Source organism: Triticum urartu, chromosome 6A, assembly GCF_056163025.1.
Source record: "Triticum urartu cultivar PI428250 chromosome 6A, HENAU_Tu73, whole genome shotgun sequence".
NCBI classification, from domain to species: Eukaryota; Viridiplantae; Streptophyta; class Magnoliopsida; order Poales; family Poaceae; genus Triticum; species Triticum urartu.
The window spans coordinates 290,067,817-290,084,120 of record NC_141878.1 but is presented as its reverse complement, the minus strand read 5'-3'; positions in this window follow the sequence as shown (position 1 = coordinate 290,084,120).

Genomic DNA, 16,304 nt, shown 5'->3' with positions numbered 1-16,304 from the left:
CAAAGTGTCAAGCATTAAGCATGGAAAAGTCATAGCAACATCAATCTAAGAACATAGTGGATCAAACCGTAACAAAACTAACTCGATTACATGATGAATCTCATCCAACTCCTCACCGACCAACGAGCCTACGAAGGAGTTACTCACTCCCGGTGGGGAGCATCATGGAATTGGCGATGGAGAAGGGTTGGTCATGACGAAGAACGAAGATCCCCCTCTCCGGAGCCCCAAACGGACTCCAGATCTGCCCTCCCGAGGAAGAATAGGGCTTGGCGGTGGCTCCGTCTTGTGGATCACGATAACTCTTTCTCCCCAATTTTTCTCCGAAAATAGGAATTTATAGTGTCAGGGTTGAGGTCTGCGGGCCACCAGGTGGGTACAACCCACCTGGGCGCGCCAGGAGAGGGGGCGCGCCCTGGTGGGTTGTGCCCACCCAAGGGCCCCTCTCCGGTAGGTCTTGGCTTCAGAAATTCTCATTTATTATATAAAAAATCCTCGTGAAGTTTCTTTCCATTCCGAGAACTTTTATTTCTACACAAAAACAACACCATGGTAGTTCTGCTCAAAACAGCGTCAGTCCAGGGTTAGTTTCATTCAAATCTGCAAATTAGAGTCCAAAAAAAGAGGAAAATCATGAGAAAAAGTAGACATGTTGGAGACGTATCAACTCCCCTAAGCTTAAACCTTTGCTTGTCCTCAAGCAATTCAGTTGATAAACTGAAAGTGAGAAAGAAAAACTTTTATGAACTCTTCTGCTCTTGTTTGCATAAATAAGCTTAAACAGCACCCAGGTTTTCAGCCATCATTATAACTAACCATGTCAACAATAATTCTTAAAGATTATAATGACTCATATCAATGACATAATCAGCTAGCGAGCAATAATAAGATATCTCAAACGGAAACACGTTGTCAAAACAACCATGATATAATATGACAATAGTGGTATCTCACTAGCCCTTTCTGAGACCGCAAAACATAAATGCAGAGCACCTCCAAAGTTCAAGCAACGACTAAACATTGTAATTGATCGTAGAAAAGATCCATTCATGATGCACCCAACATTAGGTACACACAATACATAAATCATGATAGATGTGCTCTACTCAGTTTCTGGCGCTTGTTTTAGAAGGTGGTGACACAACATAAAAGTAAATAGATAGTCCCTTCGCAGAGGGAATTAGCGATTTGCAGAGGTGCCAGAGCTCAATTTTTAAAACAGAGATAAATGATATTTTGATACATACACCCTTCTCATTCACTTCACGACCATCAGTTATCAACATCTCCCATGCTAAACAGGCTAGTGGCGGTTCCCAAGCGATAAAAGCAAAGGTTTTGACTCCATTGGGAGTTTTTGTTTGATTATTCGAGCTATTAACTCTTTTTGTATTTTGCAGTTTGGGACTGGGCATCTTATTACCGCCCTTTTCTCGTGCGATGGAAAGTGAATAAACACTTGACTTGAGAATAACCCGCTTAGCATGGAAGATACCGACCACCTCCTATCATTCCATGAACGATCCAGGCACAGAAAATGGATAATTTTTATTGACCTGTAGAGCACCTTTATAATCACCCAGTTATGTTGTGACGTTTGGTAGCACACAAAGTGTTCCTGCGGTATTCGGGAGTTGCATGATCTCATAGTCATAGGAACATGTATAGTTATGGAGAAAGCAATAGCACCAAACTAAACGATCATCGTGCTAAGCTAACGGAATGGGTCAACTCAGTCGCATCATTCTCTAATGATGTGATCCCATTAATCAAATGACAACCTATGTCTATGGCTAGGAAACATAACCATCTTTGATTCAACGAGCTAGTCAAGTAGAGGCATACTAGTGACACTCTATTTGTCTATGTATTCACACATGTACTAAGTTTCTGGTTAATACAATTCTAGAATGAATAATAATGTAGCGACCTGACCCGAATGGATCACGTCTACTGTGCTACGGTGTCATCCCTGGATCAGTAATGCTGACACCACACAGTACATCGAGGATTTATAGCAGAGTTGCAATCACACACTTAATACATCAATGGCTCAAAAAGAACTTATTACAATAAATATGGCTTAAGGCCATATTATATCGATAACAGCGGAAGACTTGGAAGATAAATGGGTCCATCAACTCCAACGGCATCACTGAGTATAGGGCCACGACCTAAAAACACCTCAATCGTCGTCTGAAAAGTCTGCAACATTAACGTTGCAGCCCGAAAACGGGTCAGCACATGGAATATGCTGGCAAAGTAACACATAGAGAGTAATGGAATGAAACAGCTATACTATATGCATATATGGCTGGTGGAAAGCTCTATGGTTACAGTTTTGCGTAAAGCCAATTTTTCCCTACTGCAAAGGAATAAATTTATTTAACTATCATGGTGGTTGTGAAACATTGAGAATGGTTGACAGCATTCTCAATCCCAATTAAGAATAATTAAAACCCAGCAACATTAATTAGAGGTAACATGTTGAGATTCACATGATATTCAAGTACTAGATACTCAAGTTGTCCATAACCGGGGACACAGCTAATCATGATTAGTTTATACACTCTGCAGAGGTTTGCGCACTTTTCCCACAAGACTCGATCGCCTCCGTTTGTTTTCTCACACTACATGGTGTTTGAGAAGCGGATGACCGAGACACAGTCTTTCAGAAGCGCTAGCACCTTACATGTGGGGTAGACCGTACCACCTATAACCCCTACATCTGCTAGTCCACCCCGTAAGAGTTTGCACAACTTAGTCAACTATGCCAGAGCCCATAATGGCATGTGGCTGCACACGGAAGTTTCTAGCATGAAAGATCTTATGATCCCTTTGAGCCTGGGTGGCGGTCCAAAAAAAACAGGCAAGTCCTGATAGACATCAGGTGCCTCAATCCACCCAGATGTGTGTTTAAGTTGCCACCTTAGATAAACCATTAAAATTATCAACTCACATCTGTCATGGATATCACTCACCCAATCCACGTCTACTAGCATAGCATGGCATAATAAGCAAACGTAGAAGTAACTCCCAAGGGTTTGATAATAAACAGGTAATAGGTACTACCTCATCTACTTCCCATCCCACAGTTTAATTAGATCCTAATCATGCAATGTGAGAGGATTGATCTAATGCAATAAAACATGGGTTGTAGAAAGGTATGATCAAAGTGTTACTTGCCTTGCTGATGATCCGCGAGACCTAGGGTTTCGAAATAACATGCGGCGCAATCCGGGTGATCTATCGCAGACAAACAACAAGCATACAATAAGTACTCATCTAATGCACAGGTAAAACTCGAACAAGAGAACGAACCAGGTAGTTCAACTTAAGAACTCCGGTTGCACAGAAAGAAAGAACCGAACAAAGAAACAAACGGCGAAAGAAAACAACTCGGTTCTAGCAAGTTGAAACTAGGTCAAATTTTACCCGGGAAAAAACTTGTTTAAGTTGATTAGACGGAACGGCGGTTTCGAAACGAAACTCCAGGCGCTTGAATCACCTGATTCCGATAAACGAGCGAGAAGAAAGACTAGAAAGGAGATCGGATCTGAGATCACGATCGCGGAAAAGACGCGGAATAAATCCGATGAGAAGAAAAAGAAGAACGGTTAAACGAACGGACGTTCGTTAACCTAGAAGAATCCGGTGATCACGTTCGTTAGGACGAACGGTCCGGCGAACGATCTAAAGGCAACTAGATCGGAAAAGAAAACGAATCCGATCTAGGGTTTCGGAGAAGAAAACCAAAACAAAAAACCAATCTAGAAAACCGGAACGGTTTAGAAAAGAACCGGAAAGAAAAATGAATCGGATGAGAAGAAAAGAATCGGAACGATTAGAAGAAAACGATCCGAGGAAAAGAGACGCGGGGCAACCTCCGGCGGCGTCTCCGGCGAGGGGCTCCGGTGGCGTGGCGTAGGGCGGCGGCGTGGGCAAGGTGCGGCGGCGGTGGTGACGCAGGGCGCGGGCGCGGCGCGGCGTGGCGTGTGGTGGAGCTCTAGGCTTTGGGTTTGATGATTTAGAGGGGGGGTGCTTGGGTATTTATATTGGGGAGGGGAGGGGTTTACTTGGGGTAGAGGGCAAGGAATTAGACTAGGAATAGGAATCCTAGATGAAAAAGAAAAACGGAATAAAGGAAAAAGCTAGCCTAGAGTCCATCTAGGACTTGGCAAAGACAAGAGGCGAGGCGGCGGCCTCCTGCGCCTGGCGCTGGCTGCGCGCAGGGGCTGGGGCGCGGCGGTGGCTGGCCTGGGCCCTGGCCCGGCTGGCCTGCGGTAGGACTTTTTTTTATATAAACGGTTCAGCACGCAGAAAAAAAAACAAAAAGAGATCTAAACGAACTCCGAAAAATCTAAAGTAAATTTTCCCCGACTCCTAAAAATGAGCCGAACAAAATGAACTTTTCTCTGGACCTAAAATGCAATTTTCTAAAACGCGCATTTTTCCCTATCCAAATAAAATGCAAATAAAACTCCGGCAAACAAAATTGATCTATTTATTAAATCTTCATTTTTCCTAAATTTTGGGAAAGTCATATTATTCCCTCTCTCATATTTTTGGTATCGGAAAAATGTGAAGATAAAATAAATAAATCAAACGATCCTCTTTTCAAAATTTGAGAAAACTCTCAAATATGAAAATAATAAAATCTCCAACTCTCTCCGAGGGTCCTTGAGTTGCGTGAAATTTCTAGGATCAACCAAAATGCAAGAAAATATGATATGCATGATGATCTAATGTATAACATTCCAAATTGCAAATTTGGGATGTTACAAATAAACATTTATCATGATATAAGGAAATAAATAGTAACTTTATTATTTCCTCTAGGGCATATTTCCTTCAGTCTCACACTTGCACTAGAGTCAATAATCTAGTTCACATCTTTATGTGATTAGTTCACATCTCCATGTGACTAATACCCAATGGGTTTACTAGAGTCAATAATCTAGCTCACATCGCTATGTGATTAACACCCAAAGAGTGATCATGTTTTGCTTGTGAGAGAAGTTTAGTCTACAGGTCTGCAACATTCAGATCCATATGTATTTCGCAAATTTCTATGTTTACAATGATCTACACGGAGCTACTCTAGCTAATTGCTCCCTCTTTCAATATGTATCTAGATCAATACTTAGAGTCATCTAGATAGATGTAAAAAGCTTGAATCGACGCAACTCTTTACGACGAACTCTTTTATCACCTCCATAACCGAGAAATGTTTCCTTAGTCCTCTAAGGATAATTTTGACCGATGTCCAGTGATCCACTCCTGGCTCACTATTGCACCATCTTGCCATACTTATGGTGAGGTACACAATAGGTCTGGTACACAACATATCATACTTTATAGAACCTATGATTGAGGCATAGGGAATGACTTTTCATTATCTTTCTATTGTATGCCATGGTCAGGTTTTGAGTCTTTACTCAACTTCACACCTTGCAACACAGGCAAGAACTCCTTCTTTGACTTTTCCATTTTGAACTACATCAAAATCTTGTCAAGGTATGTACTCATTGAAAATATATCAAGCGTCTTGATCTATCTGTATAGATCTTGATGCCCAATATGTAAGTAGCTTCACCGAGGTCTTTCTTTGAAAAACTCCTTTCAAACATTCCTTTATGCTTTCCTGAAAATTCTACATTATTTCTGATCAACAATATGTCATTCACATATACTTATCAGAAATGTTGTAGTGCTCCCACTCACTTTCTTGTAAATATAGGCTTCACCGCAAGTCTGTATAAAATCATATGCTTTGAAGCATATATTCCAACTCCGAGATGCTTGCACCAGTCCATAGATGGATCGCTGGAGATTGCTCACTTTGTTAGCACCTTTAGGATCGACAAAACCTTCTAGTTGCATCATATACAACTGTTCTTTAAGAAATCAATTAAGGAATACAGTTTTGACATCCGTTTGCCAGATATAAAATGCGGCAACTGCTAACATGATTCGGACAGACTTTTTAAGCATCGATACGAGTGAGAAGATCTAATCGTATTCAACACCTTGAACTTGTTGAAAACATTTTGCGACAATTCGAGCTTTGTAGATAGTAACACTACTATCAGCGTCCGTCTTTCTCTTGAAGATCCATTTATTCTCAATGACTCACCGATCATCGGGCAAGTCAATCAAAGTCCATACTTTGTCCTCATAGATAGATCCCATCTCAGATTTCATGGCCTCAGGCCATATTGCGGAATCTAGGCTCACCATCACTTCCTCATAGTTCGTAGTTTCGTCATGGTCTAGTAACATGACTTCTAGAATAGGATTACCGTACCACTCTGGTGCGGACCGTACTCTGGTTGACCTACGAGGTTCGGTAGTAACTTGATCTGAAGTTTCATGATCATCATCATTAGCTTCCTCAGTAATTGGTGTAGGAATCACTGGAATTGATTTCTGTGATGAACTACTTTCCAATTCGGGAGAAGGTACAATTAGCTCATCAAGTTCTACTTTCCTGCCACTCACTTGTTTCGAGAGAAACTCCTTCTCTAGAAAGGATCCATCCTTAGCAACAAATATCTTGCCTTCGGATCTGTGATAGAAGGTGTACCCAACATTTTCTTTTTTTGGGTATCCTATGAAGACGCACTTCTCCGATTTGGGTTCGTGCTTATCAGGTTGAAACTTTTTCACATAAGCATTGCAACCCCAAACTTTAAGAAACGACATCTTAGGTTTGTTGCCAAACCATAGTTCATACAGTGTCATCTCAACGGATTTAGATGGTGCCCTATTTAACGTGAATGCAGCTGTCTCTAATGCATAACCCCAAAAAGTGCGATTACGACATTCGGACACACCATTATGTTGTGGTGTTCCACGTGGCCTGAGTTTGTGAAACTATTCCACATTGTTTTAATTGAAGACCAAACTCGTAACTCAAATATTCGTCTCCGCGATCAGATCGTAGAAACTTTATTTTCTTGTTACGATGTTTTTCCACTTCACTCTGAAATTCTTTGAACTTTTCAAATGTTTTAGACTTATGTTTCATCAAGTAGATATACCCATATCTGCTCAAATCATCTGTGAAGGTCAGAAAATAACGATACCCGCCGCGAGCCTCAACACTCATTGGACCGCATGCATCAGTATGTATTATTTCCAATAAGTAAGTTGCTCGCTCCATTGTTCCCGAGAACGGAGTCTTAGTCATCTTGCCCATCAGGCATGGTTCGCAAGCATCAAGTGATTCATAATCAAGTGATTCCAAAAGCCCATCAGCATGGAGTTTCTTCATGTGCTTTACACCAATATGACCTAAATGGCAGTGCCACAAATAAGTTGCACTATCATTATTAACTTTGCATCTTTTGGCTTCAATATTATGAATATGTGTATTACTACGATCGTGATTCAATAAACCATTCACCTTGGGTTTATGACCACAGAAGGTTTCATTCATGTAAACAGAATAACAATATTCTTTGACTTAAATGAATAACCGTATTGCAATAATATGATCCAATCATATTATGCTCAACGCAAACACCAAATAACATTTATTTTAGGTTCAACACTAATCCCGAAGGTAAAGGGAGTGTACGATGGTGATCTTATCAACCTTGGAATCACTTCCAACACACATCGTCACCTCGCCGTTAACTAGTCTCTGTTTCTTTTGCAACTCCCATTTCGAGTTACTACTCTTAGCAACTGAACCAGTATCAAATACCGAGGGGTTTGCAATAAACACTAGTAAATTACACATCAATAACATGTATATCAAATATACCTTTGTTCACTTTGCCATCCTTCTTATTCGCCAAGTATCTAGGGCAGATCCACTTCCAGTGACCATTTCCTTTGCAGTAGAAGCACTCAGTTTCAGGCTTGGGTCTAGCTTTGGGGTTCTTCATGGGAGTGGCAACTTGCTTGCCATTATTCTTGAAGTTCCCTTTCTTTCCCTTGCCCTTTTACATGAAACTACTGGTCTTGTCAACCATCAACACTTGATGCTTTTCTTGATTTCTACCTTCGCCGATTTCAGTATCGCGAAGAGCTCGGGGAATCATTTTCGTCATCCCTTGCATATTATAATTCATCACGAAGTTCCAGTAACTTGGTGGGAGTGACTAGAGAACTCTATCAATCACTATCTTATCTAGAAGATTAACTCCCACTTGATTCAAGCGATTGTAGTACTCAGATAATCTGAGCACATGCTCACTTGTTGAGCTATTCTCCTCCATCTTGTAGGCAAAGTACTTGTCAGAGGTATCATACCTCTCGACTCGGGCATGAGTCTGAAATACCCATTTCAGCTCTTGGAACATCTAATATGCTCCATGGCGTTCAAAATGTTTTTAACGTCCCGGTTCTAAGACATAAAGCATGGTGCACTAAACTATCAAGTAGGCATCATACCGAGCTTTGTCAAACGTTCATAACATCTGTATCTGCTCCTGCAATAGGTCCGTCACCTAGCGGTGCATCAAGGACATAATACTTCTGTGCACCAATGAGGATAACCCTCATATCACGGAGCTAGTCCGCATCATTGCTACTAACATATTTCAACTTATTTTTCTCTAGGAACATATCAAAAATAAACGGCAAGCTACATCGCAAGCTATTGATCTACAACATAGATATGCAAATACTATTAGGACTAAGTTCATGATAAATTAAAGTTCAATTAATCATATTACTTAAGAACTCCCACTTAGATAGACATCCCTCTAGTCATCTAAATGATCACGTGATCCAAATCAACTAATCCATGTTCGATCATCATGTGAGATGGAGTAGTTTTCAATGGTGAACATCACCATGTTGATCATATCTACTATATGATTCACGCTCGACCTTTAGGTCTCCAGTGTTCTGAGGCCATATCTGCATATGCTAGGCTCGTCAAGTTTAACCCGAGTATTCCACGTATGCAAAACTGGCTTGCACCCGTTGTATGTGAACGTAGAGCTTATCGCACCTGATCATCATGTGTTGTCTCAGCACGACGAACTGTCGCAACGGTGCATACTCAGGGAGAACACTTATACCTTGAAATTTAGTGAGAGATCATCTTATAATGTTACTGCCGAACTAAGAAAAATAAGATACATAAAGGATAGACACCACATGCAATCAAAAAATGTGACATGATATGGCCATCATCATCTTGTGCCTTTGATCTTCATCTCCAAAACACCGTCATGATCTCTATCGTTACCGGCATGACACCATGATCTCCATCATCTTGGTATCTATCAACGTGTCGTCACATGGTCGTCTCACCAACTATTGCTTTTGCAACTATTGCTATCGCATAGCGATAAAGTAAAGAAATTATATGGCGCTTGCATCTTATGCAATAAAGAGACAACCATAAGGCTCCTGCCAGTTACCGATAACTTAAAAAAACAAGGTCATCTCATAAACAACTTATATCTCATCACGTCTTGACCATATCACATCACAACATGCCCTGCAAAAACAAGTTAGACGTCCTCTACTTTGTTGTTGCAAGTTCTACGTGGCTGCTACGGGCTGAGCAAGAACCGTTCTTACCTACGCATCAAAAACCACAGCGCGGTATACTGATTGCTTTTTAATCTTCAGAAAGAACCCTGTTCATTGAATCCGATTCAACTAAAGTTGGAGAAATAGACACCCACTAGCCACCTATGTGCGAAGCACGTCGGTAGAACCAGTCTCACGTAAGCGTACGCGTAATGTCGGTCTGAGCCGCTTCATCCAACAATACCGCCAAATCAAGAATCAACTAGTGACGGCAAGCAATATGTATATACCCACGCCCACAAATCCTTTGTGTTCTACTCGTGCATATAACATCTACGCATAGTCCTGGCTCTGATACCACTATTGGGGAATGCAGTAATTTCAAAAAAAGTTCCTACGCACACGCAAGATCATGGTGATGCATAGCAACAAGAAGGGAGAGTATCGCCTACGTACCCTCATAGATCGTAAGCAGAAGCGTTATGACAACGCGGTTGATGTAGTCGTACGTCTTCACGATCGGCCTATCTCGCACCGAAGGTACGGCACCTCCGTGATCTGCACACGTTCAGCTTGATGACGTCCCGCGAACTCACGATCTAGTAGAGCATCAAGGGAGAGTTTCTTCAGCACGATGGCGTGGTTACGATGGTGATGATGCTACCGGAATGAGGCTTCGTCTAAGCACCTCTACGATATGACTGAGGTGGATTATGGTGGAGGGGGGCACCGCACACGGCTAAAGATCAACGATCAACTTGTGTGTCCATGGGGTGCCCCCCTCCCCCGTATATAAAGGAGTGGAGGACGGGAAGGGCCGACCCTCTACTATGGCGCGCCCTGGGGAGTCCTACTCCCACCGGGAGTAGGATTCACCCCCTTACGTATCGATCTTTACGTCTCGAACATTTCGAGACTCCTCGTCATGTCCCTGATCTCATCCGGGACTCCGAACAACCTTTCGTACATCAAAACACATAAACTCATAATTCCGACCGTCACCGAACGTTAAGCGTGCGGACCCTACGGGTTCAAGAACTATGTAGACATGACCGAGACTCATCTCCGGTCAATAACCAATAGTGGAACCTGGAAGCTCATATTGGTTCCTACATATTTGTAACATCCCAAATTTTCAATTTGGAATGTTATACATTAGGTCATCATGCATATCATATTTTATTTTGCTTTTGGTTTTGATCCTAGAAAATCCTAAGCAACTCAAGGACCCACGGAGAGAGTTGGGGATTTCGCTATTTACGTATTTGAGTTTTCTCAAATTATGTAAACAGGATCATTTGATTTTATTCATTTTATCATCAATTATTTCTATTACAAAAATATGAGTGAGGGAATAAAATGAATTTCCCAAAATATAGAAATATTGAAGATTTAATAAAAAAATGAAATAAGATTTATTTCGGAGTTTTTCGGTATTTTTTATTTTAATTTAGGAAAAAATGCGCGTTTTTCAAAGTTGTAGTTTGGGCCCAGATAAATGTTCACTTTATCGGGCTTGATTTTAGGAACCCGGCAAAATTTATTTCATGATTTTTGGAGTCTGTTTAGTATTTCTTTTTATTTTTCTTCGGAGCGGATTTATAAAAAAACAAACTGGAACCGACTCCGGGCCGTACCCGGCCAGGAAACCGCCGGCCAGGCCTTTATATAGCGCCCGCCTGGGCGAGAGAGAGAGCCAGCCCAGCCCCTGCGAAACCCTAGCCGCCGCCGCCTTTAGCCGCCGCCGCCGCCGGAGCCGCGCGCCTTTCGAGGTTCGCCGCCGGCTCGTTTTCCGTGCTGTTTAAAAAAAATTCTGTTCGTCGTTTTTCTTTTTTGTCGGATTTTCCGCGGTTATTTTCTTAAGAACGCTAGCTTTCGGCTTCACCCAGTCTGAGGTACACATCCGGCTGACCCGACAGTAACAATTGCAGAGGTGCTCCCCTTATGCCATAGCCGAATTAACGGGAACATAGGGCATAAATACAAGAGTCAGGCAACCCAGCTTGGCCAAAACTTAAGTCATATCGATGCATATAATGGTGAAAAAAGGTACATGCGGAAGTATAACACATGTGTTGGGCGTGAGGCCCAGGTAAATAATTTGAGCTTCTGTGAAAGAAGCCCCCAGGTATGGAGAGTGCGGCTAGCGCATCTATAATGTACAAGTGAGGCACAAGGTGACCCTTGAAGGCCTAGAGAAATAATAAGAGAAAGAAAGAAAGGGAAACAAGACAAATGATGTATATGTAGAAAATGGACAAAGGGAGGGGACTAACATAGAGTCTGGTGCTAGGCGTAGAATCTTTGGAGCCTGGCCGCGTTCCATGGGTTCGGTTCGAGTCGACTAGTTGATGCATCCCGCAGTCGGTACGCTCCACCAGTCAGAACTTGGTCAATAATGAAGGGACCTTCCCATTTGGGCTGGAGCTTGTTCTTTTTCTTATCCGGCAGGCGTAGAACTAGTTCGCCAACGTTATAAGTTTTGGCCCGTACTTCTCTACTTTGGTATCTGCGAGCCTGTTGCTGATAAAATGCGGAACGGGCTTTGGCTACGTCGTGCTCCTCCTCCTATGTGTCCAGACTGTCCTGCCGATCGAGCTCGGCTTCTCTTTCTTCGTACATGCGCACTCGAGGTGAGTCATGAATTATGTCACAGGGCAAGACTGCCTCTGTGCCGTACACCATAGAAAACGGTGTATATCCAGTACTACGATTCGGCGTGGTCCGCAGCCCCCAGAGTACGGAGTCGAGCTCCTCTACCTAGTGCGTGTCAGACTCCGTTAAGCAACACACTAATCTGGGTTTAATTCCGCTCATTATAAGACCGTTTGCTCATTCGACTTGACTGTTGGTTTGTGGGTGATAGACTAAAGCATAATCGAGCTTGATGCCCATTTTGCTACACCAGAGTTTTACCTCGTCGGTCGTGAAGTTCGTGCCGTTATCAGTGATGATGCTGTGGGGGACACCGTAACGGTGTACAACCCCGGATATGAAATCTATCACCGGTCCGGATTCAGCTGTTTTAACCGGTTTGGCCTCTATCCATTTGGTGAATTTATCCACCATGACCAATAAGTATTTTTTCTTGTGGATTCCCCCTTTAAGGGGTCCAACCATGTCAAGCCCCCAGACCGCAAAGGGCCATGTAATGGGGATTGTTTGGAGGGCGGTGGGTGGCATGTGGCTTTGATTTGCAAAGAGCTGGCAACCGGCGCAACGTTGGACCAAGTCCTGTGCATCTGCCTGGGTCGTTGGCTAATAGAATCCTGTACGGAAGGCCTTGCTTACAAGAGCCCGGGCTACGGCGTGATGACCGCCGAGTCCGGCGTGAATTTATGCCAAAAGATTCCGCCCTTCCTCTTCGGAGATGCACCTTTGAAGGACTCCGGTAGTGCTTTTCTTGTAAAATTCTCCCTCATGGACCCTGTAGGCCTTGGATCACCGCACTATGCAGCGTGCCTCATTTTGGTCCTCCGGAAGTTCCTGTCTAGTTAGGTAGGCCAGGAATGGTTCTGTCCACGGGGCAATAATGGCCATTATATTGTGGGCTGAAGGTGTTATTTCGGTGGCGGAGCCTCCGATTGTGTCAGAGAGTTCGGTATCGGGTATTTTGGCCAGGTCCGGACTATTGTTATCGGTGTCCCCTTCCCATGCTACGGATGGCTTGAAGAACCTTCCCAGAAATATGTTGGGGGGGGGGGACCGCTTCGCGTTTTGCTCCGATGCGGGTGAGGATATCCGCCACCTAATTGTTTTCCCAAGCCACATGGTGAAATTCGAGTCCCTCGAACCGAGCTGACATTTTTAGGACGGCATTTCGATAGGCCGCCATTTTTGGATCCTTGGCGTCGAAATCTCCGTTTATTTGGGATATTGCGAGGTTTGAGTCCCCACGCACCTCCAGGCGTTGAATGCCCATGGAGACTGCCATCCGAAGACCATGCAACAGAGCTTCATATTCGGCTGCATTGTTGGAATCTGTATACAATATTTGCAATATGTACCGAACGGTATCTCCGGTTGGGGACGTCAGGACGACTCCAGCCCCTAGACTGGCCAGCATTTTAGAACCGTCGAAGTGCATGATCCAATTGGAGTATGCGCCGTACTCTTTAGGGAGTTCAGCCTCCGTCCATTCGGCGACGAAGTCGGCCAGTACTTGCGATTTAATGGCTCGGCGAGGTTTGTATGTTATGTCGAATGGGAGGAGCTCAATAGCCCATTTGGCAATCCGGCCCATAGCGTCGTGGTTGTTGATAATATCATTAAGTGGCACTTCCGAGGCTACTGTAATCGAACACTCTTGAAAGTAGTGTCGCAGTTTCCGCGATGCCATGAATACCGCATATGCTATTTTTTGGTAATGCGGGTACCGTGATTTGCATGGAGTGAGGACAGTGGATACATAGTATACCGGCTTTTGAAGAGGAAATTTGTGTCCGTCCACTTCCCGTTTGACAACGAGCACCGCGCTTACAACTTGATGAGTTGCCGCAATGTACAACATCATTGGTTCACCGATGTTTGGTGCGGCCAGGATCGGGTTGGTTGCCAGAATGGCCTTTATTTCTTCCAATCCGGCTGTGGCCGCGTCCGTCCACTCGAACTGTTCGGTGCGCCAAAGGAGGCGATAAAGGGGTAAAGCCTTTTCTCCCATGCGGGAGATAAAGCGGCTTAGAGCCGCCACGCATCTAGTTAGCTTCTGGATTTGTTTGAGGTCTGTTGGAGTAGCCAACTGTGACAACGCTCAGAGTTTGGCTAGATTAGCTTCGATACCTCTACTGGAGACAATGAAACCCAGGAGCTTTCCGGTTGGTACGCCGAAAACGCATTTTTCCGGATTGAGCTTGATGTCATATGTTCGGAGGTTGTTGAATGTGAGCCTCAAGTCATCTATCAAAGAGTCGACGTGTTTGGTTTTGATGACCACATCGTCTACGTATGCCTCTACTGTTTTGCCAATTTGTTTCTCCAGGCATGGATGAATCATGCGCTGATATGTTACGCCGGCATTTTTGAGTCCAAAAGGCATTGTGTTGAAACAGAAGGGACCGTATGGTGTGATGAATGCCATTGCGCCTTGGTCGGACTCCGCCATCTTGATTTGGTGGTAACCGGAGTATGCGTCGAGGAAACACAACGACTCGTGTCCTGCGGTAGCGTCAATGATTTGATCGATGTGTGGGAGGGGGGAGGGATCCTTTGGGCAAGCTTTATTGAGGTCTTTGAAATCGACGCCAAGGCGCAAGAATTTGTCCTTCTTTTGTACCATTACCAGGTTTGCTAGCCAGTCCGGATGTTTTATTTCTCTGATGAATCCGGCCTCCAATAACTTGGCTAGTTCTTCTCCCATGGCCTGTCTCTTAGGTTCGGAGAAACGCCGAAGAGCTTGCTTGACCGACATGAATCCCTTTAGGATATTGAGGCTATGCTCGGCTAGCCTGCGTGGGATTCCTGGCATGTCTGAAGGATGCCGGGCAAATATGTCCCAATTCTCGCGCAGGAACTCTCGTAGTGCGGCGTCCACAGTGGGGTTTAACTATACCCCAATGGAGGCTGTTTTGGTAGGGTCCGTTGGGTGGACTTGGAATTTGACTTTTTCATCCGCTGGTTTAAAAGAGGTGGACTTGGATCTCTTGTCGAGTATCACATCATCTCTGTCTACTATGGAGCGTAGCGTGGTTAACTCCTCGGCCGAGAGGGCTTTGGATAATGCCTCGAGGGCCAATGCTGCTGTTTTGTTTTCGGCGCGGAGTGCTGTGTCCGGATCACTGGCGAGAGTGATGATTCCGTTGGGTCCGGGCATTTTAAGCTTCATGTACCCATAATGGGGTACGTCTTGGAAGATTGTGAACGCCTCCCGTCCTAAAAGAGCGTGATAGCCACTGCTGAACGGTGCCACTTGGAATGTAATTTCTTCGGACCTGTAATTGTCCAGCATGCCGAATACCACATCTAGTGTGATTTTCCCAGCACAGCGTGCTTCCCGACTGGGGATAATTCCTCTAAAGGTTGTGCTACTTTGCTCGATGCGGTTCCAGTCTATTTCCATCTTTTGAAGGGTTTCCTCATAGATGAGGTTTAGTCCCTTGCCGTCGTCCATGAGTACTTTGGTGAGTCGAAAGCCATCCACGATTGGACTGAGGACCAGTGCGGCTGGTGCTCGGGCTGTTCGGAATTTGGGTTCATCACCGGCATTGAAGGTAATAGCCGTGTCACTCTATGGATTTGTTGCTGCTACGTGGCAGATTTCGGCCATGCTGCGGAGTGTTCGCTTGCGCCTGTTATTTGACGCAAAGGTCTCGAACACTATTAACACCGTATTGTTATCCACTAGATGGTGCTCCGTGGTATGTGGGATAAGAAGATCCTCACCACTTTTGGCCACCTGCCGGAGTATCCAACATGCTCTAAGGCTGTGCGTTGGTATTGTATCTGCTGTACTATGAATTTTGCAGGGTCCGTTGAGCCATCCTTTCAGTACGGTTCCATACCCTGTAGAGGGTTTTTGCTTTTTGGTAATTGACCTGGGTGTATTGTGATAATGCACCCTTTTGTTTCGGACTGGGTTTGTATTCAGGGCCGGATTATCCCAAAATTTTACTTCGGTTTTCCAGGCACTTTCCATCGCACAGTACTTTCGTACTATGGACGCCAAGTCAGCGAAGCGTGTTATCTCACGGAGATTTATGGCGTTAAGGATTCCCTTGTCCGTGCAATTATTGCAGAAAAATAGGATTGCGTCTTCCTCGTGACAGTCCTTAACCTTGTTCAACGCAAGGAGGAATCTGGCCCAATAGTGA